At 41.5% G+C, this 26,461-nt stretch overlaps 1 long non-coding RNA gene across 2 annotated transcripts; it reads left to right on the forward strand.

The window, feature by feature from the left end:
• The first annotated feature begins 629 nt into the window (after window positions 1–629).
• Window positions 630–18,118, forward strand: LOC119565510. 2 transcript variants are annotated; one of them, XR_005224182.2, is made up of 3 exons: window positions 630–1,998; window positions 15,123–15,276; window positions 16,155–18,118. It is a non-coding gene; the product is annotated as an uncharacterized LOC119565510 (long non-coding RNA). The 2 variants fall into 2 exon arrangements; XR_006288801.1 differs by lacking the exon at window positions 630–1,998 and adding an exon at window positions 10,862–11,379 and having other exon boundaries at window positions 16,155–17,985.
• The last annotated feature ends 8,343 nt before the right edge of the window (window positions 18,119–26,461 follow it).

The following is a 26,461-nucleotide window of genomic DNA, read 5'->3' on the forward strand; positions in this document are numbered from 1 at the left end:
TTTCAATATTTTGAAGATGAAAAATACCTTACATTTAAAGGGGATAGAGCAAACCACAATGACAGCTAAACTATTAATCCCAGATAGTCAGGGTGGTATTTTCCAGGAAGTCCCTGTTTGGCCCAGGTAGTAGTGGGAGTTAGCAGCTAGAATTTGTACATATGCCAGAACTTTGTAAAGCAGCCAGCACTGCTGTGTTACATAGTTGTAGAAGAGGTTATATATGGTTCTCGCTTTGTATTTGGCAAACTGTTCTCATTTAAACATTCATTTAGCCTGATTACTTGAGTGAACCATATAAGTCTATTCCTTGGAGTACTAAAATTAACTTGTTCTAGTGATGCACTGTATCAAAGGTTAATTTACAATATACATGGGAACTTATAGCATCAATTTACCATGCCATTTTAATAAGGCAACTTTTACCAACAACTTCTACCCGGGCCAAGACTTTATATCACTTTTCATGTCATTTACCACTCAACAATTGTTCTTTTTTCTATTACATTTGCCACCCCATGTTTGTGAAGCAAAAAGAGATAGAGGTAGAAAAGGGGTTACAGGAAAAGAGGCATTCCTTTTCTCTGTGTGTGTCCTGGGTAGAGTTTTCCTGAGAATTTGCTGCTACTTTTAGTTGTATTGTTTCTTTTAACAATCATTGTAAAGGCACTCAGAGGAGCAGATGAATGCTTAATTATAAACTGAAATAAATAAAATACCTTTTTTGTCAATCTGAATATACTTAAGGCCCCCTTGAAGAATATCTAATCTTCACACATATAGTAGGGACACCTGTAGACTGATATTCCTTCCTTTTGATCAATACAATTAAAGCAGATTTTTTTAAAAGGACATACTGCATGCCATAGCTAATAACACCTTGACATGATATTCTTGGGATTTAATGTAACTTGCCAGTCCTTTGTAGCCTTCTGTGTCATGCAGGATAAAGTCTTAATTGGGTGTAGATTATTCCATAGGGTTTATTTGGGGATTTTCTAAATTTTCTTATTTCACAGGTTGTTGAATATGTGGGATGAAATACCAGGTAAAGTATGAGGGGAAAAAAGTGAAGTCTATTTTGTTGTCACCAGAATCCAGTATATGCATTTTTATTGAGACAAATCCCTGCCACTTTCATTCTTTTCATTCAGCACAACAATCGGCTCCCTGGCTTAAATTCTGATCTCAGTTACACCAGTGTATGTAAATCCAGAATAGCTCCATTGAAGTCAAAGAAGTTACAGTACTCCTTGTTTACTTCAGTGTAACTGAGATCAAAATCTCTCCTACTGTCTCCATATCCCATTTTCTGTGCAACCATTCTTTGCCCAGAAAGCTCCCTGTGTTTGTCCTTCTTGGGTCTAGATTTATCTTTCCTCTTTCCTGTAGTTTCCTCTTTTTCCTTTTTAGCACTATTACAACATGCAGACGTCTGCCAGTTACTTTACCCTTGTCCACTTTCCAAACAATGAATGGGGAAAAAATTAATTTTCGTCTCATTGTAGCTCCTAATTGCAGAGTAGTTTGTCTTTCTTTTTTCCCTTTCCCCCCCTCCTCTGACGCACATGCTCTATAATAAGCTTCTGTTCCTTGGAGCTTGTGAGCCTCTATAGTAAGCTGAAACCGCTACTATATTTACACACTTTCCACATTTAGACAAAGGCTATTTTTAACTGGAGTTCTATTTGCGGGGGCTGCCAACGTCACTTTATGTTCACATGCATCTCGGGCATCATATGCTTGTTATTTTTATTTACTGTGCCTGTGCCAGCTCTGCCTTTTTGAAGGGAAAAAAGAATTGAGAGTGCTTTAGCAGGCCAGCCCTTGAAAGCTCTTTTGTATAACAGCAGATACACAGATTAGGAAAGAAAGGACAACTCAGCGGTATATTTGGCAAACCTGTTTCTAATAGCTGGCTTCTTTTTTCCATGAGTCTAGTCACAAAGCTGTTTTCTTATTACCACTGCGTTTGTTTAAGGGGAAGCTGTTTCTGAGGTACGTTTGTTATCCTCGTATCACTTGTAGCAGCCATTATTTCTTGTTACATGATGCAGCATCTAAAGATATTGAGAAATTAACATAAGAGCTCTACTGTCATGTTGTAGTTAAAGTCAATGATGTACAAATAATCGGTTGTTTTTTGTTTCTTTGTTAGCAGCTGCATGCTGTGGAGCCTAAAATAAATAAATGTTGTTTTCAGATAAATAGTTGTATTTTTAATGTGAAAGAACTCTGAAAAATGCAGGAACCTGAAGTCTTGCTTATAAAGCACTCTCCAGCCAGGAGTAGTACAAACATTCGCAACGTGAACTTCCCTGGGTTGCTCTAGTGACCTCAACTTGACCTAGAGGAACTACCCTTTCTGATGGTTAGAAGTAATTCATGCCGCATGCTGACTCAGGATGCCTGATTCATGTGATATCACCTGCATCGTGTGCTGGGATTTCTAGATACTCATATGCTTCTGTAATGATTAGGGTAATTTATCGACACACATGCCAACACCGTCTTTATTTACACAGAAGAATTAATGGTTAAAGGAGGGGCAAAGTTGGGGTGAAAACATTTAAAGCTTTACGGTAAGATAAGAGTATTCAGTGGGAAGTTATTGAGAGACACAGGCAGATAAAGTTAAGGATGAAGAGCTAACTCAGAAGCAACTGGAATTTTTTTATTTTTAAAGTTTGAAACAGTTTGGAAAACTTCTTAGGGTTTAAACTATTTTGCTATGTCTCTTCACTTCCTGATTTCACCACTAACCAGATTTTCAGCTTGATTTCACCATCAAGAGGGACTGAATAAACTTTGGATACATATTGAATCTTATGGATGCTTATTACAGCCAAATTAACCCTTTTAAGGTTTGCCCATTACTAATTCAGTTCCCCCCACACTTTTTCCCTTCACTGTACTATAAAAATACTATGAGCAATCGAATTATCCAAGACTGCATCTATTGACAAGAGTTTAGTTTCCTGAGGGGTGTAATACTTTGATCCAGTTCTGGTGGCAGGGCTTAGTCTGAAGATGGCTGGGCAGTTAGTGGCCTGAGATATACGTAGGCTTGGCAGAATTATATCAATTTTTATTTTTAAACTTTTTTTAATTTTTATCTATTTAAATGTTCACAGTTGTGCTAAATTGTGGGTTTTGAGCATTTTTAAACTTTTTATCGATGTAAATTTTCACGGCTGTGGGAAATAAAAGGGGAGATCAGGTAACGGATGGGTCAGAGGATTATTTAATGACAGTAGATGTTGAGATTCAAAAAGTTAAAGCTTTATAACTGTTAAAGCACAAATGGTCACACATGTCTAAACATACAATGTAAATATCTTTAAACTCTAATAAATTCTCAAGCAGCGTTTCTTACTTTGCCTATCTGTAAACTTGATTATTAGCAATAGACATATTTTTTCATCAGTTTGTGTATGTGGTGAAATCGATGTTTACCAATATTTAAAGATAAAAATCGAATCCTTCCAAGCCTAGATACACAGGAGGTCAGCCTAGATGATCAGGTGGTCCCTTCTGGCCTTCAACTCTATGACTGTCTGAAAAATATAGATTCTCTGTTGTGTTCCCAAGGCAAAAATTTTCAAATGTGCGTTTCCAAAGTTAGGCACCTAAATTCTGTTCAGAATCTTATACCCTGCACTTTACCATAGTAGTGGGATGCTTTCCAGCAGTTCATTAGGTGACCTGACTAACGTCTATCACACATGGTTCATTCTATCTCTCATCCTCTCCCCAGGCGGAGAATTGTGTATGCACTGGAGTGCTTTGGTTCCGCAGGGTTTTGTTTTGGGGTATTTGGGGACATCCCCTCTCTCAATAGTATCAGATTTTTCAATCTTTTCCCCAGAAACTGAGAGAGACTGTAATTTGGGGTAGAATTAGATATAGACTATGGTTATAATAATAATAGCTAGCTCTTTTTTTCATCAGTAGATATCCAAGCAATTTACAAAGGAAAGCCACTCAGTATCTCCTTTTTACAGATGAGGAAACTGAGTCACTGAGCATTAAAGCGACTTGCCTAAGGCCACCCAAAAGCCTATTGGCAGAGCTAGGAATAGAACCCAATTCTCCTGAGTCCCAGTCCAGTGCAAGCCCCTGGCCAACACTGCCTTCTATAAACACTGAGCAAATTACTGAAAAATAAATTGGACAGGTTGCAGAGGTCACGCAAATATATTTGGTTTTCCACAGTACCAAATACTTGTTGGCACGGAGGTACTGTAGTGACAGGAGTATTAGAAATATGTGGAGGGGGGTGAAGAGCAATTACTTTGAGAGAGGAGAAAAGCCATCAGTGGGCATTTTCAGCAGTGTGAGTGCGTAGGTTGGCAGTCAGCACTGGCACTGTGCTGTTTCGCTCGAGATCTGCCTTTGGTGGAAAGTATTTCTGTGCCACAAACACCACTGGTGGCAGCAGCAGTTGGGGTATTGTGTTTCCCTAATGAAAGCCTAATTCATGCCAGTAAAACCTGTGTAAGTGGCACCTCCGGGAACAGCTATGGCCAACTCGTACCCAGATCTGCCCAATGTGTCTTTAGCCCAAGATACTCCTAACGTTTTTTGAATGAAGAAAAAACTGTTTTTCTTTTTCATGAATTGTTAAGACTTGCTGACTTTGAGGAATTACCGCAGCAAATCGTAGATGAGTCCTGAAGCATTCGTGTGCACCCATGCACAGAGAGACCGGGCCGGGCGCTGCAGTCGCTTCTGCACTGTGCTATTTGTAGTTTAGATATATCTGTAAAATTGGGGAGGTACATAGTCTGAAAAAAGGAACAAATTAACTTTTAACTTCTGAATGATACTCTCAGGTTATTTTACTGTATTTCAGAGATCTCAAAATTGTGCTTTAAGTAGCAATGAGCCTCAGTGAATCATGCAGATCTGGATCCAGAAATGCAAACCTGGAATCTGTGGCTTCAGTTCAGCTCACGTTAAGGAGCCAGTTTGTACAGGTTGGGGCTGAACCCAATTTGGAATAGTGACCCCTGCTCAGTTCAGTAATGTTCAGTAGTTAGGGCACGACGGCATCTTAAACCTGGAGTTTTGAATCAGGCCCCTAGTTGTCAGTCCCATCTTTGTTTTGCTTTTCCTCCAGGAGGGTATGATTTGGCTCTCAGTTTTAGTCCTTATTCAGGCCAGATTCCAACTGTAGTACTGCCAGCTCCTCACATTCAAAAATCATGAGATTGGCGAAAGAATCCCAACAAAATTTTTTAAAATACTAACTGTTAGAATATTTGCCTTCTCGTATTTGAGCCATATTGGGTCATGCTTTCATCTCTTCTCAGCAATCAAGAAGGCTAGAAATTTACTTAAAAAAAGAAAACTGAGATTCTCACAAGATCACTTAGCTCCAGGAGGTGGGGCTTGAATTAAAACTCCAGATATCATTCGACTTACATGAGAAAATCACGAGTGTTGGAAACACTGCTGTTGAATTCAGTGGGGATTTTGTTGAAATAAGAACTGAGGACTTGCTCTAATCTAGGCAATACAATTGCAGAATGTGTATACTGGTCCCTTAGAGTTATCAAAACCTTTTAAACCTGACCTTTTTATTTTAGAATCCATGTGGGCTATAAGAATCCCATTTTTAAAAGCCCTTTAGCAAGAATCCCAAACTACATCTAGAGGGCTAGCTCCTGAGCTGACCTACGGTGACACGCTATAGGAGTGAACAACAGAGGTGTGCTGGTGGGGCAAGTAGCAAGGCAGGGGACTCTGCAGGTATCTGAGCACCACAGATGTGACCTCTCTCGGGTTCTTCGCTGCTCAGGAACAGGAATAGGGAAAAGTGGAAATGTCTTAGCTATGGCCGACGAGTCCACGCAGCATAGAGCCTCATGACCCAAAATCAGCCTAATTGCTGAGCTGCAGGCCATGTCTGCTTCTCTCCCCCATACCTAACAATAGCTTGATGCACAGGCACTCTGGTCCGCAACAACATTTTGGGCTGAAGTTCATTTTTCTATGAACTGGGCCTTTTCGTACTAAGGCTTTTCTAACATTGGGGGGATTTGGCTTACAGAGATCACTTCTCCACACAACTGAAATGCAGCCACTTCTGGGGTGGGATGTGACAACCTTTATAATAGCACATGTAACACAAGGCCCCTGCATGGGTAGCCAGTAACAGGGACTGAAACTGGGAACTCTGGCTCTAAAAGCAGAAGCTTCTGCTATAGGAGCGAGATGACCCAGTGTCAGCTTAAAGGCTCTAGTTGACACGTAAATGTCTGTGTGGTCCAATCACTAGAGGGAGACAGAGAGCCACACAGTTTAATCATGGGTTATACACACAAGAGTTTTGGGAGAGAAATGAAGACTATTATAGTCAACCAAACCATTTATTTCTACTAATTATCGGGCGGGGGGAAGACTTCTCCCTCATGCAGTGCACTTCCTTTCATTGAGGAGCAGAAGAATCTTGTTGATGTTCCCATTGCCCTTCTCCCCTTAACTCATCCCAACTGTTTCATTACCGCCTCATGTCAGAAATGACTTTGTAAGCTGCTTGAGGCAAGGATCATGTCGTCTTGTGAAACTCCAGCATGTTTGTGAGGATTGTAAGACAGTAAATAACATCTCATGTGAAAGGGGCTGGCTTCAGCAGCACAGTTGATCCCTTGTAGGATGCCATCTTATCCCAGTGCAGTGGGGACACAGGGGGAGGAACACTTCCATTCTACCGGCTCAGTTACACCACCTCGTGTAGCACCTGGGACTTATGTCAAAGTCCCCAATCCAAGTACTGATCCAGCCTGATGTTACTTAGCTAATAAAAGCTGATACGCGTACAGCCCAAGATGGTGTGGCCACAGGCCAGCTTTAATTAGTTAAATCAAGTTGTACTAGGCGTCACTGATTTACTTCTAAAAAAAATCTTGCTTAATTCTGTTCTTATTAAATAAAAACCTTCTGGCGGGAATAATAGCCAAATCCAACCCACACTCCCGAGCCTGGGTACAGTGCTGCAACACAATGTCCTCTCAGTTGCCACTCGAGCGTAAGGGCTGGCGTAGCTGTTATCAGAACTCCATACCACTCTCCTACTACTAAATTATACAACCCCCCCCCGCCACCTTCCCCAATCTGGAGCCAGATTATGGGACAACTCCTGCTCATTTCATCCAGTGGGTCTACTTGCCTGAGTATAAAGAGCAGGATTTTGCCCCTTAGGTTTTGTCTACACTAGCATTTTTGTCGGCCAGGGGTGTGAAAAAACACCCCCCGATCGACATTAAGTGTCACTGACAAAAGCGCCGGTTTGGACAGCGCTCTGCTGGCATGAGAGTGTCTCCTGCCGTCAGATCTACCGCCACTTGTTGGGGGTGGTGTAATTATGCCGGCGAGAGAGCTCTCCTGCCAGCACAGAGCAGCGATACGGGAGCCCTTACAGCGGTGCAGCTGCAGCAGTAAAGCTGTGCTACTGTGAGGTCCGTAGTGTAGACGTAGCCTGTGTCTCAACAACTGGAAACTAGTGCTTTAATTGTATCATCCAACAACCTCTTTTGTAACCCCCTTCTTCTTGGAAAAACAGCACAGCCAGTTGTCAGGCTCCAGATGTTATGAATAAAAAGCTTGTATTCTGCTACTATAATAAGAAAATCATTAAATGTTTGGCCTGCGTATATTGCAGCCGATAATTCATACGATGAATGTAGCCTCTTTTTCTGTTCACAGAATGTCTGTGGGCAGATCACTATTTCCTGGGGATGGTCCTATGACAAGCTAAAAGGAATAAAATAGAATAGAATTGATTGTATGGTATGCCTGTAATCTTGTTTCTGATGTAAAATGCTCAAGAAAAGCGAATTGATAAAATTCTCTTTCCATGCGTATTTGAGCATGTGAGATTAAAATTTGATTTCCACCATCATTGACGCTAGTAAACCTCAATTATATGAATGATTATATAAAGCAAACACAAAAGTTGTACGCACACTAACAAAGAGTTTTACGTCCAGTTCGTCATTGCTGGGTTTTTTTTAACTCCTGAAGTGTGTATTTCAGAAGGTCATGAATTTGTTAAATGACATTATTTCTAGGTCACATGTGTTTTACTGCCAGATAAATGCAACACATGAATATGTGTGGCTGCTACTTTCATTTGTGCAAAATATATGAAATTTAAATTTGCTATGCTTCAGATTCTGCTGTGCATGGAAACCGTTTCTGCAACGCTGTGCACTTGGCATGGTGGAGAATGAGTGGCTGATATCATGTATTGTCATTTTTGTATCAAGGCTTTGGCATGCCATTCAGTGGGGGAGGAAAAAAAAACCATGTTAATGAATATCTTCCTTGCTTCCTAGTAGTCCTAATGTAATATGCCTCCTCTTTTTCAGAATAACTCTTCATACCTGATGTCAATCATTGCTTAGAATGTGGACTCCATTTCATGTGAATAAATGAATAAGGTGGCATGCCATTTCTTCTCGGGAAATTATGCATACACTTTGTATGGTGAAAAGCCATTCTTCCCTCAAGCCCACATGGGTGTTTCAAATATTGGCGTTTGTAGAAAAAGCAAAATGCCATTTGGAGTCTGCTTAAAGGGACACAATCAAGATTTGTAGGCCCAACATTTGATATGTAGTAAGAACCCTTCCCCTTGCCTTCTTAGATTCATGTCCAGAGTCCATGTAACCTTTTATAGCTCATGTCAACACTCATGTCTGCTGAAAGGAAGACCCTCCCCATCCCCCAAAGGCCAGCAACTCAGACCTTTCTGCTGAGCCTTATGAAAACAAAACGGGCATGTATGATTGAGGGAAAGGGAAACTGCCGTTTCAGTCTCCTAAAGGTGTCTTATAAACTAGTGATGTCTTAAATGATGACTAGCAGTCTTAAAATGATGCTTTGTAGATATTTCATTTTTAATATCCATTCACTTGGACACAAAGAATGATCATTTTAACCCCAAGTCTGGTAGTTGCATATATTGATGTTACTCTTTGGCAATATTCAGATGAACTTGCAAAATAGGAGGCAGGGGGAGGGTGCATCTCTCCTGTCTGCTAAGCATTCCCGGCTACTACTACTACAGACCTATTGAATCTCCTTCAGTATCTGCCATTTTTAATGTTTAGGAATGCTGGGTTGGTTTCAGGCCTAGTAATATTTGTAGGATTTTGCTGAGCATTGCTATAGGCCCCAAGAGCCTTGCAAATAGGAACATCCTGCCCAATTATTGCAGGCATGCAAGGCTGCTTTGGAGTACAGGATATCAGATATGGGACAGGAAGGGACCACCTGGGCCATCAAATCCTGTCCCTTGCGATCACAGCATCATATAATCCCATTTATAAATGTATCAGATCAGCCTTAAAACTAGATTATTGCCCCCACTACTGCTATGGGAAGGCTGTTCCAGAATGTCCCAGGAATGCACCTGAAATTATTCTACTGTGTCCTGTGTGGGGAGATGTGGGAACCTCATGCAGAGGCAGTGTGCAGTCACCGCAGGCCTCAAAGTAGTGTTCTGCAGGATTCTGTCCTCAAGAGCAGTGGATCTCAATCTTTTCCAAACTGGGACCCCATCTTACAACAGACTACCATTTCAGGAGCCCTTCCCATCTAGCCGTAAATAAGGGAGGGTGGTTGTTTCCCACCGAAACATGTTTACAACCCCTCGGTGGGCCTGACTCCCCATTTGAGAATCTATGTTTGAGGGTATGGATGAGCAGCTGGTGCATGGGCAAATAAGGGAGGGTTTGGAGTACAGCCCATGCACCCACAACTACATGGAGAATTTGGCCAAACCTTCCACAGCAAGGCGCATCGGCTGCAGAGTCAACAGGAGTGGCTCTGGAATGTGCGATAGCCTGAGAAACAGTTTCCACTCTGAGCACTTTACCTCAGTCAGGACCGGTTCCCAGTTGAGGATCGGTCCCTAATGGCACATGTGATACTATTTTAAATGCAAGTCCGTAGAGCTCGGACAATGTATGCCAGCTGAATTCCGGCCCCATAAATGCATTATGCTCTCAGAACATTGTGCTTTTGCTTGTTTGAACTGCCCTCATTTTTTTTCCTCATTTTTTTAAAAACAGTGTGTTAGGTTTTGGTACTAGAATTTTACCCTTATTGTTTTCACGCAGAATATTACCACATTCCTCCTCAGTCTGTCTGACTTTAAAAGTCTATGTTGTCATTAAGCTATTTTCCTTTTCTTTTGTGAGAGATGGACAATTAAAAACATTCCCACTATGTGTAAATTCTCCTTGTGAGGAACAGAGCAGATTGCCTGGATCTTCTGGTTGTTGTTCTGGCTTCAGTTTCAGAACTGAATGCACTCCTTCTGCTCCATCTGTTTGAGTTTTGACAATGCAGTGGATAGAGCTGGAGGAAGTCCCATATATAAGGGTGGGCTAAGCTTCACATTTTAAAATTGTATTTTAATTGAGTAACTGGATTCAATGCAAATGGAAATGTAGCAGGGTATAGAGTGTTTCCAGTACTCTCTTTAAATCCAAAATTCTCTTACCATTACTATTTACCATAAGAAATATCTTCACAAAACTTAAATATAATGAGCATTATATTCAAATGCACCTGCTATTTTTTATTATTGTTCTTTTCTTCCAGTGTTGCTTATTTGATGTACCTTTTGAATTGCTAAAACATACATGTGAGTGGCCTAGAACTTCACTTCTGAATGCATCAATATGTATTTTTTCCCATTAAATAAACAAGATGTTAATTAAGACGCACGAAGAAAGATAAATGATCACATGTTCTTTAAATAATTATTTGGTCTACTTTTGCAATATACTTACATTTCAATAGACAATGGGACAAACCCTACACTCAGATGTATGCACGAAGGGCTTCCCCTTAATTGCAGTGTCTCTGTTAGCATCTTTTGGAAAACAATGTCTTCTTCTTAGAATCTTTTGTATAAACTTCTCACTTCATATTCTCCCTACAGCCTTATTTCCTCTCATAGGTCAAATTTTGCATTTCATGGGTGTGTATCCTGTTTGTCTCCCTTACATTAATTATTCCTGTTCATCTTGATGATTTTCTGTTTTATTGAGAACAAGTTTAAGGACCAGAAATACAAAATCAACTCTTTTTGTAATGTGACTGATCCAGGGTTTTCTGATTTGGGCCCATATAAGATCTCTGAAAAAAAATGTCTTCCGGCAAGGGAATGCAATCAACTCTCACTTCATTAACTTGCTAACCCAATAATTGACACCAAACAAAGTTTGGCCTCTCTCCACTTCTCAGGCAGGACATGATCGCCTAAGGTGCTGAGGGAATGCACCTTCCGTTGCTGTCACTGACTTGCAGCAGATGTCCATTCCCCACAGTGTAAGAGTGTTAACTTAAGCACATGTTAAGGTGCGTATGTCCCAATGAAGGTAAGCACGTGCTTAAGTGCCTTTCTGACCCCAGGCTAGTGCTGTAGTCAACTCTTTTATTGCCACCAGTTCCTTTCTGTAACAAAACAGACTACTGTACATTTAATAACACTTTAATATAGTATCTTTGTGGCTTTTTTTTACATTCTCACTGCTTCACAAAATCTGACAATCAGCAGTGGGTCTGCCAGTCATTAGTGCACATTTTCAGTATTCTTTTGTAGATTCAAATGTTTGAATATTTTGTGAGAAATATTTAAGAAGTGCACTGCAGAGGAAAAAAAGGACACTAATCTCCACAGACTGCCCTGTTGAGGTGTGGAGTTTGATTTTAGTTTCACTGGGGGGAAAAAACCCACTCAAACTTAAAATAATTCCTCCTACAATTTAGGGCCTCATTTTGCAAATTTTTGATTGCATAAATGAAGAGTTTGCAGGATCAGGACGTAGGTATGAAAAAAAAGAAGTGCAATTTGGAGGGTTCTGTTACAACTCAGGCAGAATTAGGGTTTAGGTTGTGGAGACTGAAAATCTCAACACATCCATGTGTTTTATGGGACAGTGTGTTAAGCTTGCTGTTAGAATAGGTCATTTCCTAAGCTTCAGTGTTTGAAGATAATTGTCTGTTTGAGAAATTTGGACTGTTTGCAGGGCACATTAAAAACATATGAACCTAAAATTCATGAATTGCAAAGGATACATTTATAACATAGTTATTTTTTATTAATGAGTAATTCAAATCTCTAGAAAACGACTACACCCAACCTATGTAAACATACCAATTTTCAGGTGAAAGTGTTGCTCTGATCAAAAGTTAACAGATACTGAAAACAGGGCCTACAATACATGTCTAGGTTCAACCTGAACTACGGGGTCATGACTGCCACTTCCACAGTCTGTTGTGCAATTAGAGTGGTCTGATATTGCTGCTAATCCACTTTTTGGTCTTGGGAGCTTGGGCATCCTAGACACATTTATTAAGGTTGTCTCAATTTGGCAGTTAGTATTTTATATACATTTGTGGACTGGTGTATTTTCAGCTTTTGATTGTGTTTTAGCCATGTGTGTTTGGGGCCTTTGGACAAAGTGATTAAGCCAATCCGGCTTCTGGGCAGGTTAGTGCCTTCTGGGCAAATCCCGGTCCCTGAACCAGTTTCTAAACAACAACAAACTTGAAAGGAGATGGTGTTGAGCCCTCTGCTTCAGTCAACCTGTAGAATGACAGCAGGGCCACTCACTCTGCAATGCTCATTCAGCGTCTGTGCTGCAGTTGCTTCCACAGCGGCGCGGCCCCTACAAGGAGAGACAAAGGGGGTGGCTTTTAGATCCATTGGCCACCCCCACACCCCATCCCACCCTGTACTTTGGGGTGGAAGGAGGCAAGCCTCCCGGGGAATAGATCTGCAGGGGGTTCAGACTAAGTGCTTCCTGCCTCCCACACAGCAGAATTCCTTCAGTTTCGCTGCCTAGCAAGCCGTATGTGCCCCCAGAGAGCGGGTGGACAGGATTTGCTCACTGGTTTGGAGACAGGACAAAGAAAGAGACTTAATACGGTAGACAACTTTGCTTCAATACTGAGGGGAAATAAAAGCATCTTGCACTACAGATATAGATAATTCTGTTAGTCTGCCTTCTCAATTACCTGTTTGCTAAAGCAGTTGAAATGAGATTCAGTTTAATTCAGAAAGTAGGTCTCTCGGCATGTTTCATAATATTGTTCAGGAAATCACAGAAGTGCAGAGACAGTAACAGTTGCACTTGGTAAAGATCCCTCTGCTTCTCTGTCCATGGAGCTCAGGGATATCTGAGGAGTGGGTTAGGGCCATTTCCTTTCACTCCAGAATGAATTCAGAGTATTTTCTGAATATCCGTTACCGGAGGCTGTACTACCTGACAGTGAAATATGCTCCTGATTGACTGTTGTGAACGGTCTGATAAGAGACAGGGCTTTGTGATTATAAAATAGTATCTACTTTGTGTAGGGATAAAACTGTTAGCACTATTATCTCTGTAGGGGGCCACTGTTATTTTTTGGCATCTTAGACAAAGGCCCTAATTCTGATTTCACGTACACTGACGTAAATAGGCAGTAACTCCACTGAAAGCAGTGAAGTTTACAGTTTAAAACTGGTGTAAGGTCAGAATTAGGCCCCAGATGACAAACTGACTCCTGGTTCTGTCAAGCATAGTTGTGGAAGCTGCACGAGTTTATTTTTAACATTCTCTAACCTAACAAGGAATTTCTATGTATTTTCTCCTTTTACAGCCACATAGTACACTTTGGTGAAGTTAATCATGTGCAGCCTCAGGTGACTGCTGCTTGTGCTTCTAGTTTATTTTCTAGCCCGACTTTCACTCTCCCTTATTAATAGATATGCTGAGGTTTCAGGGGAAGCTTAACTGTCTAGAAGCCATTTCTCTTGAACTAGCTGTGACATATACCCGCCTGAGAGAAGGCACTCGCTTTCCCCTCAGAAGGGTATCTGCTTTCATTGGGAATCCTCTCAAACGCTGGCATTACAGAAACAGGTGCCCATCATATTTTGTTCAGCTAGGAAGCACTATGTACTCACTCTAATTACAAATCCTGTGATCTGGCCCTACTTCAGAATTTGCAGCTTGATACATATTGCTGTATGTAACCTCAGACTGACTTCCCCCCCCCACTAATTAAGACGTTCTGGAGTTCAAAATGCCTGCTCTCTACTTGAATATGTAAGCAGGGCTGCTACCCCCATACTCTATTTTTTTAAAAATATTTTAAAAATCTTTTAAAAACCCACTGCTAAAGCTACACATAGCAGATAGAAAAGGAGGACTTGTGGCACCTTAGAGACTAACCAGTTTATTGGAGCATAAGCTTTCGTGAGCTACAGCTCACTTCATCGGAAGCTCACGAAAGCTTATGCTCAAATAAATTGGTTAGTCTTTAAGGTGCCACAAGTACTCCTTTTCTTTTTGTGAATACAGACTAACGCGGCTGCTACTCTGAATCCTGTCACATAGCAGATAGATACTTTCACTTTTGAGTCAGATATTTTATTTGTCTGCTTACAGCATATGCTGAACAAAGGAATATGAGCCTGACTCTCTCTTATAGCTGGTTCTAGTAACTTTAGAGCCTCCTACTTTCTCTTAGTTATTGGACTAGCTTCTTTAGCTTTAGGTAAAAGGCTATCTTCTTGGTGCAGAAGCCCCAATGGTGGCTGTGGTATGTAGTGGCAGAATACTGAAATGCTCAACCATGTGATGCTTACCTGTGACTACAGTGATTTTTTTTTCCAATTCACTGTCTGTTGTTTGAAAGTGTAATTAATTTTAAACACCTGCTAATTAATTAACTAAATGGCTGGCATTATCAGGGGGCAAGGACTAATGTAGCCTATAACCCACCTGGATTCATTTGATTAAAACTAGTCACAAAGAGATTGATCCTGTGAAGCGATTGAGTGTCTTCAATTTTGTTTGGTTTCAAAAGGGGCTGAGGATCCCCAAAAGATTGAGTCCATGTTGTCTAGAGATGACATCACAAATGTGAAATGTAAACTATTGTTCTTATCACAACCATTAAATACAAATAAAACACACATGAACATATAGATGGATATGCCAGCTGATGGTTTGGGTATCCTTAAATGTGATCTAGACATATTATCGACCATGACCATCTATTTTATCCTTCTCTTTGACACACTTTATTTTATCCACGTCTCATGGTTACAGGGCTAGCTACACCTCTGTCTGAGAGCACCTCTTCAGCTGTTAGGCCGCATGCCTTTACCTATCTGGAGATGGGATTTCACAGTTCTCTCACTTCTAGACCAGGACCTGGACTATGGTAACCTATGTGGCAACCATGATTATCCTACAAGTCTGAGTGAGTATGGGCACCTGACCAGCTCTAGCATTGTCCCTCTTAAATGTTTGCTGAGAGGTGGCTTATCGTGTGCCATTCTTTTCCTTCCTTCCTATTTCATCCAGACAGTCCTCTAATGAACCTAATATATGCTTACAGTAAACATCCCAATAGCCAGGCCAACATACAGTATTCACAAATCATTACAGAGCAGGTCCAAATGCCTAGCGCATCCCTGCTTTATGCCAAATGTTTTACCTTTTGTCTGAGCTTTGTTTAACTTCACATTAGGGAAATTGTGGGTGGCAGGGGAGGTTCTGTGGCAAGGACATATTAGGCTTTAGATTGCTAATGGGTGGAGAGCCACACCGACTGTTTGTGTGGGGACTGTTTGTTGAATATCAGCCTGGCTCAGATGTGCGAGAATGGTGAATGCACAGTCCGGTCTATTAACTTTAAACACACATTCCAGCATCTGAACGTTGGCCTGTTATGTGAAGGATTTATTTCCAGAGGATCATGGGGGACACAAAGCAAATACTAGGAGAAAAAGGTGAACTTTACGTACCAGCAATATAACAGTCAAATGCAGGTGACATTTACAGAAACAACTAAAATTATGTGATATTTTGAGTCCTATGAGCTCAAATATCCCATCATAACAATACTGACTGAATGATGGGTGTGATCGTCACCTCCTCCCACCTTATGTGAGATCCTCAGAAGTAACTGGTGAGATGGTGATATGCTTATGGCTTAGGTATACATAGAGGCAAAAGGGACAGGTGGGAGTCCCTTTAGGCCTTCATGAGATCTAGATGTGTGAAGCTGGTTCCCTAGCCCTACACTGCTTGGTGTAAATAGTCATTTTGGGTTTGAATATTTATTTTCTCTTGTAGAATGAATTGGTCAGGAGGTGTATGAGCTGGAAGGGGAAAGGGCCATTCTGAGAAGACAGGATGAAAAGACAATGAGAATGAGAACAAGAAGATGAACCTGAGGAAGAAGCTGAATTCCAAAACATATTGCCCAGGCAGTATTCCCTTGTGGATTACCATGTCCCAGTTGACATATGAATGTAGAAGTGATATACTCTATGGGTTGTCCAAATTTTCATTTGGCTCTGATTGGAGTTCATAAAAGATATGTGTGCCTTGTTTTCAGAAACAAAAGTTGCATCCGTGCATGGAAATAGTTATTTGTATATATCAGATACCACACAAACAGGTATGACTGCAAATTTGGAGTGCACACCAAATGGAGGTCCACTGAAAAGCTGGACCTACATGCCCGGTGAGTATGGAAGTGTGTTGCAGATGTGAAACAAATATATGTTAATAAACAGTACTTGTAGCCCAGGATCTGAGCATAGCTCAAAGAATTTGAGTCAACTTCTGAGCTGATCCAACTTAATCTATGTGGCTTGTGTTCAACAACCTAGTTCTTTCTATTGTGGAGTGTGTCTGTCCTATGAGATAATGATAGTCTATCTAATCATCTCACCTTGTCACCACCCCTAGAGATTCGTAGACACTGCTGGGTTGAAACATAGTGACTATTAACACATTCTTGGAGAGATGCCTAGGCCACTTAATGAGCTTGTGGAGGCTTTGGTGAAAAAAAAAATCCTTCTGTTAACCTCTTCACTGCTGAATATATGTACAGTCCTCTGTGTAAGGAAGTTTGTGATTTTGTGCTGAGATATCCTATAACTATTTGCTCTTTAAGAGATCAAAGGAAAGTTTATATTATGGAGGTGATAGTTCTGACTGCATAGCTAAGGATATATTGAAAAATGAAGTCAAAGAAGAGAACTACCCAACTGGGTTTCTATAAACAACAACAACATATATCCTTCCCAAATACACACCACTTAATACAAGGGCTAGATTTATTTTTTTCTGAAAATGACAAGTCATTCCATTGAATAGGTTAACGGTGAGATGCATATAAAATGATCCATTCTTGATTTTTTTCACTGGTTTTACATTTCTTTGGGTCCTTCCAATTTAATACTATTAAAAGTTGGAAACATCAGACTTAACACACTTATCAACATTAAGTGTGCGCCAGAACCTGGCCATTTTTCCTGCCCTTTTGCACCATTCTGGCCCTCAGGATTTGGCCTTAATAAGTTAACCACTTCAATCCCCATATAGATATATAAGAGATTATATAAGAAAGAGCATGAACCTTAAGAAAAGAAGGGAAAAGGTAAAAAGAATGATCATGTGTGTAATTTGGATAGAATCCTTTATTGCTTAATTAATTTTCATTTATCCCAAACTTCTATATATTTGGGAAGAGTATAATTCTGGCCATAATTTCCTGAAATGATACCAGTTTTCTAATTCAAGGAGAACAGTCCTATAAGGTTTGAGGCAAAGGACTCCGTCATCTTTGAAGTCAAAGTGCTACGTACACACTTCATCAGCAGAAATGCACTTCTAGTTAACCTTTTTCATGTTTTGTATTTCACTAAAATCCTGTAATAACATAACATATATATTCATGTAATTAGTTATCACAATTGTTGACTTTGTGGGTGAAATCCTTACCTCACTGAAATCAATGGCAAAACTGCCGTCGACTTGGGGCGGGGAGAGGGGCAGGATTTCACTGTTTGTTTATTGTGGACCCGACCTTACTCCCAGTGAATTTTTGGTTTCAGAGTAACAGCCGTGTTAGTCTGTATTCGCAAAAAGAAAAGGAGTACTTGTGGCACCTTAGAGACTAACCAATTTATTTGAGCATAAGCTTTCGTGAGCTACAGCTCACTTTCACCAGAGTTTTGATTACTTTTAACTTCTGCTTCCAAAACACACAGCAATCTTAGAGTTGCTCATGCCAAGCCACTGGCCAGGTGGCCTGGACATAATGAGGGAGCAGGGCCTTGTCAGATGCTCATCTGATGCTCCTGGAAGTTGGTTTGCAGAATCAGACCCCCCCAAACCAACTTCCAGGAGCATCAGATGAGCATCTGACAAGGCCCTGCTCCCTCCTTATGTCCAGGCCACCTGGCCAGTGGCTTGGCATGAGCAACTCTAAGATTGCTGTGTGTTTTGGAAGCAGAAGTTAAAAGTAATCAAAACTCTGGTGAAAGTGAGCTGTAGCTCACGAAAGCTTATGCTCAAATAAATTGGTTAGTCTCTAAGGTGCCACAAGTCCTCCTTTTCTTTTTAGTGAATTTTTGGAAGTTTTTCCAGTGGGAGAAGAAGCAGGCCTCTTCTATCAAGAGAAGTGGTTGTATATCAGTGGTAGGTAATGTGATAACTATACATTCCCTTCCCCTCTTCACAGGCGTAATGTGAGACTCAGTATGTGTTTGCAGAGTGTTGTGCAGTCCTCAGATAAATTGCACTATAGGACAAAAAGATGGCGAGGATTTTACATTCCAGACCCGCAGTCACCTACACAGCACGTGTCATACATGGTCCAAAAAACGATCGGGATGCAGTAGCACAGGACATGTATGTATTTTCTAAGCTTCCAGGAAAAGAGAATTTTAAGCAGATATAACTTAGTTTCCCTTTTTAAACTTTGTAATGTCTTTGTATCTGTTGTAAGGAGTGCTATAAAAATCACCACGTTTTCACCAAACTCCAGTAAAGTCGTAGGCCGCATAAAAAATGGGAACATTTGAGAATTCCCCAAGATGTTGTGGTGGCTAAAGCACCACACATGTGCACGTATTCATGGATATTTTTAGGTTTCTAAGAGATCCAAAACACTATCAAATCTTAACTGCTTTTTCACTCTGCATTTTGTAAGCCCTGCTTTGTGGCACGCATTCCTACTGGTATCATGCCAAAATAATGGCTGAATAACGAGAGACCCTGGCACTTACGTATATTTTCTGAAGCTACATAAAATGACAGTTTCAGTGATGTGTAACTCAACATACCCATTAAAATCCCTAACCGATAGTGTTCCCCCTAACCTGTGCCAATCTTGAAAACATAAAAATCACTCCTCCACAATCTTGAAATAGTCAGTATCCCTGTAAGCAGCTAATCCCTCCTCATAAACCACACAAAAATACTCCTCTGACATATCAAATTACAAAAATTACTTTGTTTCTCTTGAAGAGCCAGACACTGAAATGACAGGCCCATCTGCAATGAATTCAGACTTACACTTGTTTCCTATAGAGATTAGGATCTGAATTTCACCAGGTAGTCTACGTTGCTGTCACTCAGGTCAGACTAATGTACAATATGTAAATCATTTTGGACTCTCCACATCTCCTTTCATATCAGCCTATCTTGCATTCTGTTATTTTTCTGTATTTGCTAGCTTCTTTTCATCGGCCTGTGACATAAAGACACAACCCACTCTTTCCTTTCTGAACGTTTCTCTCTCATATAGACCACAACAATGCATGATTCTCACCCTCTTCACTGTGAGCATTAACTAGATGATTTGATCAGCTTGCAATGTACCTAGTACACGTGCAGTGCCTGTGGGAAAACAGTTACCACTTCACATAGCCTGACGTAACCTAGCTGAAATGCAATGTGAGACTCTAGAGCTATCCTTCCATGGATCCCCCCAACCCAAGTGTAAAGCCCTCTGACCCATTATGGGAGGTTCTTCCTGAACTATTGCCACTTGTGGGGTGAGGCGTCTGCCAAGCTATTTTTACAAGAGGTTTCTTTTAAACCTCTCGGCCGCTCCCCTAGTCACATGGCTGCTCTCGGGCTCAGGAGCAGCAGGGTGGCTGACAGGGAGAGGGACACAGTCCAGGGCAGGTGGTGTAAGCCATGAGGCCAAGTGACACACATGCAGGCTGCGTGTCACGCAGCAAAATTGCATCTTGACATGCCTGGCTAATCATTAATCTGACACTGAGTCTTACTGTTTCCCAGTAAAAGCATCATTTCGGGGAAAGATTCCTTCGGATCTAGACATCCATGGGAAATAGATTTGCAAAGGGGGTCTGGGTGTTGTATTTTCATTTCTGCTCAAAATGCTGCTATCCAGACTGAAAATGCTGCATGCCAGGCAGTATTAAATAAAGAGCCTTCTTGTCAATTTCTTTAAGTGAAGTGCTTGATGTAATGATATGTTGCAATGTTAATTTGCTTGCTTCTTTGCTTTTATAATGTCTAAAGCACCTGTTGTGAACATCTGGGAGACTGCAGAATTAAAACAATAATTAAAATACTACTAGAAGCCCAGGCTGCTGCCTCCTGTTCCCACTCATGCACGAAGACTGGGATCCATCGCATCTGTTTCTCCAGTTGTCTGTCTGGTTGGGGAAAGAGGACAGGGTCCACTCCCCCTGACTCCAGTGGGTTGTTAAGGACACTGTCCACCTACAAGCACCTGTCTGGCCTGGGAGAACTCTTGTTGACATGGCTGCTGTTCCGACTGATCGTGAATATTTACATGGTACCAAAGGTACTGATTTAAAGAAAAAAAGGGAAAAGGTGCAAAATCCATCACGGTGCAGCATAAGGTGTCTGTGCTTCTATGTCTGCAAACAAACTTCTACTCTAGCTCCATCCATAGTGTATGGATTGTGTTTGGAAAGCTTTCAGAGGGACATTGTGAACTTTAAAAAAATCACTTCTGTCCAAACTGTTTCTCCCTAACAGCGTTGCAAGAAATACCCAAGATTACTATAGCTGTAAGAGATTAGAGAAAAACAGTGTTTTCCCCCTCTGGGTTGTTTTCTTCTTCCAGTTTGTTTACTTTGTGCAGGTGACAGAATTTCACTTATAGTCAGTGTCTCTGTTTCCCCCGTGTGGTCAATCACTTTCCCCTGTTGTTTGTTTGAGTCACTCACGCAGCAACAGGCGAAAGAAAAGACATTTTAAAGAATAGAAAAATATGATTTAAAAGCATAACAATTGGCAGGGGGATTCAGAGGCAGGTGGAGTACCCACAACTACTCTTACTTCACTTTTTGAAGCTGACTAGATTTCAGGCTGACGGCATACCTTTTAAGCAGAAGTTTATACCAAATCTTATAATAGTTCATGCACCTATAAACTGAAAAACCTAAAACCAAGAAGTAGCATTACACCCTGCAATAGCAGAGCTATAAGCAACGGTTCTTTTTAATGGGTGAACATATTTCGTACAGATGAGAAAGACAAAATGCATGTTCAAATGCTTGATAGACAGAAAACAATTCAGCTCTCCAAATAAGAATGAGACAGACTTCATAAAAGGTGTCTTGCTATGGAAATATCTTTGAAGATCTGGGCCTTGATGTCTTTAAATATTTACACCACCATTTAGGGAAAGTACCTGGGTAAATTTCAGACAGCTTCCTCTGAGTTTGCATCATCAAAATGAGTGGCTTGCAATACTGTCAGTAATGGGTGCAGTGTGCCCACACTTACTTTTTCAATAGGAAGCACTATACGTTTCAGACCTACTGTTCACCCAACAAGAAAGTAGCAGGAAGGCCTATTTAAGGATGCACGTGAATTTTCAACAGAGTCTGAGTGCAAATTGTGTTTGTTCCTAGATTGAGTGGCGGTCTTTCCAAAGCTGTGGAATTATGGATGAATGAATGAACAGATATGGCAACGCAAGGAAGAGCAGAGCACTGCTGACACTACTAGACACTACAGCCATTCTGTTGATCAGGAAAGGTCAGGGGAGAACTTGCTGCCAAGTGCATCTTGTTGCTCCTATAAAAAGAGACGATATGCACCCTGACTACCAAAAGCTGCCAACCATGGGATATAGTCTAGCTGGCTGGGGTATGGCCATCAGGAAGTTTAGACTTGAAATTAGACGGAGGTTTCTAATCATCAGAGGAGTGAAGTTCTGGAATAGCCTTCCAAGGGGAGCAGTGGAGGCAAAAGACATATCTGGCTTCAAGACTAAGCTTGATAAGTTTATGGAGGGGATGGTATGATTGGATAGCCTAATTTTGGCATCTTTGACTATTAGCGGTAAATATACCCATGGCCTGCGATGGGACACTAGATAGGGTGGGATCTGTGTTACTACAGCGAATTCTTTCCTGGGTATCTGGCTGGTGAGTCTTGCCCACATGCTCAGGGTTCAGCTGATTGCCATGTTTGGGGTCGGGAAGGAGTTTTCCTCCAGGGCAGATTGGCAGAGGCCCAGGGGGGTTTTTGCCTTCCTCTGCAGAGTGGGGCACGGGTCACTTGCTGGAGGATTCTCTACACCTTGAAGTCTTTAAACCATGAGTTGAGGACTTCGATAGCTCAGACATAGGTCAAGGGTTTGTTACAGGAGTGGGTGAGAGAGACTCTGTGGCCTGTGTTGTGCAGGAGGTCAGACTAGATGATCAGAATGGTCCCTTCTGACCTTAAAGTCTATGAGTCTATGAGAAATACATACAGGTATGTCTACACTAAACTCTTCTTTCAGCGGCGTGTAGACTACATACCCGCATAGCACGGATATTAATAGCAGTGTAGCCAGCAAGGCACGGCTTAGGCAAGTAAAGAAATGCCAGAAGGGTGTGGGTATGTATGCAAATACCTAAGCACTCTCTGCTCCCCTAAGCTGTGCCGCCATGGGTGTCCTGCCTCCCAGCTGCTGGAGCCCTTTCCTGCCTCAGGGAACAACTCCGGCAGTGGGGAAAGGCTCTTGCAGAAAGCTTGCCCCCTGCCATAGCCTTTCACTGGTGTGTGTGGCTCACAGCGCAGTGTGGACACAGTCTGCTTTTCACTGCAGCATGTAGCCACACGTGCATTGCACACCGCTGCCAGTGGTGTGTCGGGAAGACATCACCTGAAACAACAACAACATGGAAAATGAACCATAGAAACCTGATTTCATGCAACTCCTTATGATGGCCGCAAATAAAGACAACACCCATCCTGGTGCAGAATACAGAAAATGGCTCTGTGTACCCCAGACTTCCCATCCTACAAGATTTCCCACCACTGACAGCAGTGGTAGAAGTGCAGTGCAGACAGGCCACCCCCAGCCTATGTCATTTTACAGCTATGTCACCTTGGCCTGCTCAGAGCAGTCTTCTACAGCATAATGGTTAGACTGGGGTAGGTGGCCTATACTAATGCTCCCACTGTTGCTACCAGTGGTGGGAAATTTTAGGAACCAGTGGTAGGAGTATGTACCACCTAGGGCGTGGGACATTCAAAAACTGCCACAGGTGACAAGACCTTTTGGCTGAGCACATTATTTTTCAAAAGTCGCCTGTGTGCCACAGGTCTAGCCTGGCAAATGACGGTCATCACAGTGTTATACGCACTCACATGGTGGCTTAGGGGAACAAGCGCTGCCCGTTCAGCATAGGAGCCATGAGTGGGAATCCGCTCCTCTAGAGCTGTTCTAAGCACGAAGCAGGGGTGCATTTAAAACAATAGTCTCCACTGCGCACACAATTCCCCGCCTTGGGAGAAGACGAGAGCAAGAAAAAAAGAACCACATCACAGATGTTAGTCACGTCGCTTAGTGCAGTAGGGTACTCAGGCTACGATGGATATGGCATAAGGACCTATAGAACTGTTAGCCACATGCAGTTCAGCCGGCATGTATTTGACCAAGCTCAACACAGCTGTAAAGACTTCAGCACAGAACACTGCGTGCTCATTTGACCATGGACCAATTTAGGCACAAGTGTTGTCATTAGTTATGACCCAGCACAGATGGACCCGACCCCTTTGCTACAACGATTACACTGCTTACTTTGGCATTTGGCTTCTACCTTGAGTTTACCACAACCTGCAGTCTTTCTTTTGTGTACATTTTAATTGCAGACTGTGTTGGTTATAGGGGTGTCTTTTGAGGCGTTTTTTTTTCTATATTGTCTCTGATTTAAAAGAAGCTGCCCCCCACTATAAATTTCCATTTTAACGACACAGTCACTTTTCAGTACTTGATCATGCAAAGGAGAGAAAGCTTTTCAACCTGTACATAGTTTACTCACATCTGGCAACTCGTGTGCTCTCTCTCTCTCTCTCTCCTTTATCCTCAGGTTCTGCAGTGACGTACATGACAGTTTCCTCTGGGATCCCTGGGGAATGGTCTGTTGTGACAATGGTGTTCCATGGCAAGCTCTCAGAATGTGTCCATAAGCTCAGCAGCGTTGCTCTTTAAAGGAACACAAGCCATTCCTGTGTTTCCAAAGCAGGTAGTTAGGGTGAGATTTTTAGACTTGCTTGTTAGTTTTACTGAAGCAGCTATAAAATATACTTTTCCAACTTTTGCAAATGTAGAACATGTCAAAAATCTGGCCCGTCTGCATGACCAAAGCTAACAGGGCACTGAATCTTTTTATATGCAGCTTGCAACAAACCATCTCTTAGCTCAGAGCTTTGCATGCCACAAACAAATGTCATGCCATGCTTCCTTTAGGAATGGATCAAAAAAACACATTCTTGCTAATTTCTTTACATTTTCCAGGCACTCGGACATTTCCCAGACATGCCAGATGTGCGAAAAAAACACAGAAATTGGGCTTGTTTTTGGCTTAATTAGCTGGTGATTGGCTTGCTTGTTGGCTAGTTTTCAGCTTGTCGCTTGTTGCTTGTTTGGCTTGTAGCTTGTTGCTTCTTTTTTTTTTATCGACTTCCAGCAAGCCGGGGCAAGGGTGAGCAGGCAGGGGCAAGCAGGGACAAGGGGGGGAAAGAGTCAGGGGTGCACAGCGGGCCCATCACAGTCCCAGATTGCACGTTGGGGGGATCTAGTCACATAGAGTGTTGAGGTTCTCAGGGATTGGCTTGTTTTGGCCTTGTTTTGAAATGGGATTAGCTTGATTTTTGGCTTATTGTGAAAGTCGGGGTGCTTATTTACCACGTGAAATCTGGCAACTGTGACATTTCCCCTTCTAACTGGTTGTAGGGGATGAAGTGCAGTTCAGACTGTTCAGCATGAAATTTGTTCTGGGAACATCTCTGTTAAGTCCTGAACATCCTTTTGTGTTAGATTTTGGTGTGATGTTCTTTAGCAATAACTCTATGCGTTTTTCTCATCCCTACAGTCATAGATGCTTAGTAGTGCTATTAACAGAAAATAATTTTCAAGGCGATCTCCAAAAAGAATTGAAGTGCTGTTCACATTCATTAAAATGGAAGTTCCACACTATATTATAGTTCTTTAAATACTGATTTTTTTATCTAGTTAGTTTGATCCTTAGTGCTTCCTTAGGACACAATTTAGAAGTCCTTTAACCAGTCCACATCAGACCAGTCCCCAAATTCAGCTGTTGTGTCTTAAAATTCCTTAACAAGTGTTTAAACACAGAAATAATATTTCAAAGTATGAGAGATCAGTACATCCATCTAAACAACTTAGAATCCAATCTACAGCTCTGGAAGCTTCTTACCAGTCTATTGTCTCCAGACTAGAGCTGATCAAAAAAGTGAAATATATTTCATGAAGGTTTAGAAAGAAAATAATACGCTTTGTTTCATTCATATTTTTCCATTAACATTTTCACTGAACATAAGAAGAGAGATAGTGAAAATAAATGAAAAACACTGTTTTAGTTCCCCACCTTTGACTGCTAACTCCTAGCCAGTTGGAACATCAGCATGGTGCTCTACTTCACTGTTCTTCAGGGCTAATTTTAAGGCATGCTTATGTATAATCAGTGTTTAATTGTGAGCATAAACTTTATCCATGAAATTTTGAAAATCTATTGATACGATGACATTATGGCTCTGCAACGATTTGGGAAATCTGTCTATGTACAACTTACAAATTCCATTTGGTATTATGAATGCTGCATATGTTTAAGCCCTTCTGATGGTCATCACTGTATTCTTACCTCATATATTTAGATTGTGTCTATACTACAGCGGCACAGCTGCAGTAGCCTCTGTAGCTGTGTAGAGTTCACCCTCCCTACATCAAAGGAAGGGTGTGTTTTTTTCTGTCCACGTAGTTAATCCACCTTTAAGAAGTAGGAGCTAGGTTGATGGAAGAATCCTTCAGTCAACCCGGCTGGTCTACACCGAGGGCCAGGGTGACCTAACTATGAAATTTTTCACAGACTTGAGTGACGTAGCTAGCTTGAACTAAGTTTTAGGTGTAGACCAGGCCTCAGATACCTTATGCTAGGAGCAGGGAAGTGATGCCTGAATGTTTGTCTTGGAACAAGACAGTCATTAAGGGCTGTCAACAAGCGAATAGGACATGCCTGAACAGAACATTGGGATGGCTGAAGCTAGGAAACCAGCTTTCTCCAAATCTCTAGAGGAGAAGGAGTGGAAAAAGCTCCAGGCTGAAGACCCTGATCAATAAC

Source organism: Chelonia mydas, chromosome 2 (genome assembly GCF_015237465.2).
Source record: "Chelonia mydas isolate rCheMyd1 chromosome 2, rCheMyd1.pri.v2, whole genome shotgun sequence".
Classification (NCBI taxonomy): Eukaryota; Metazoa; Chordata; order Testudines; family Cheloniidae; genus Chelonia; species Chelonia mydas.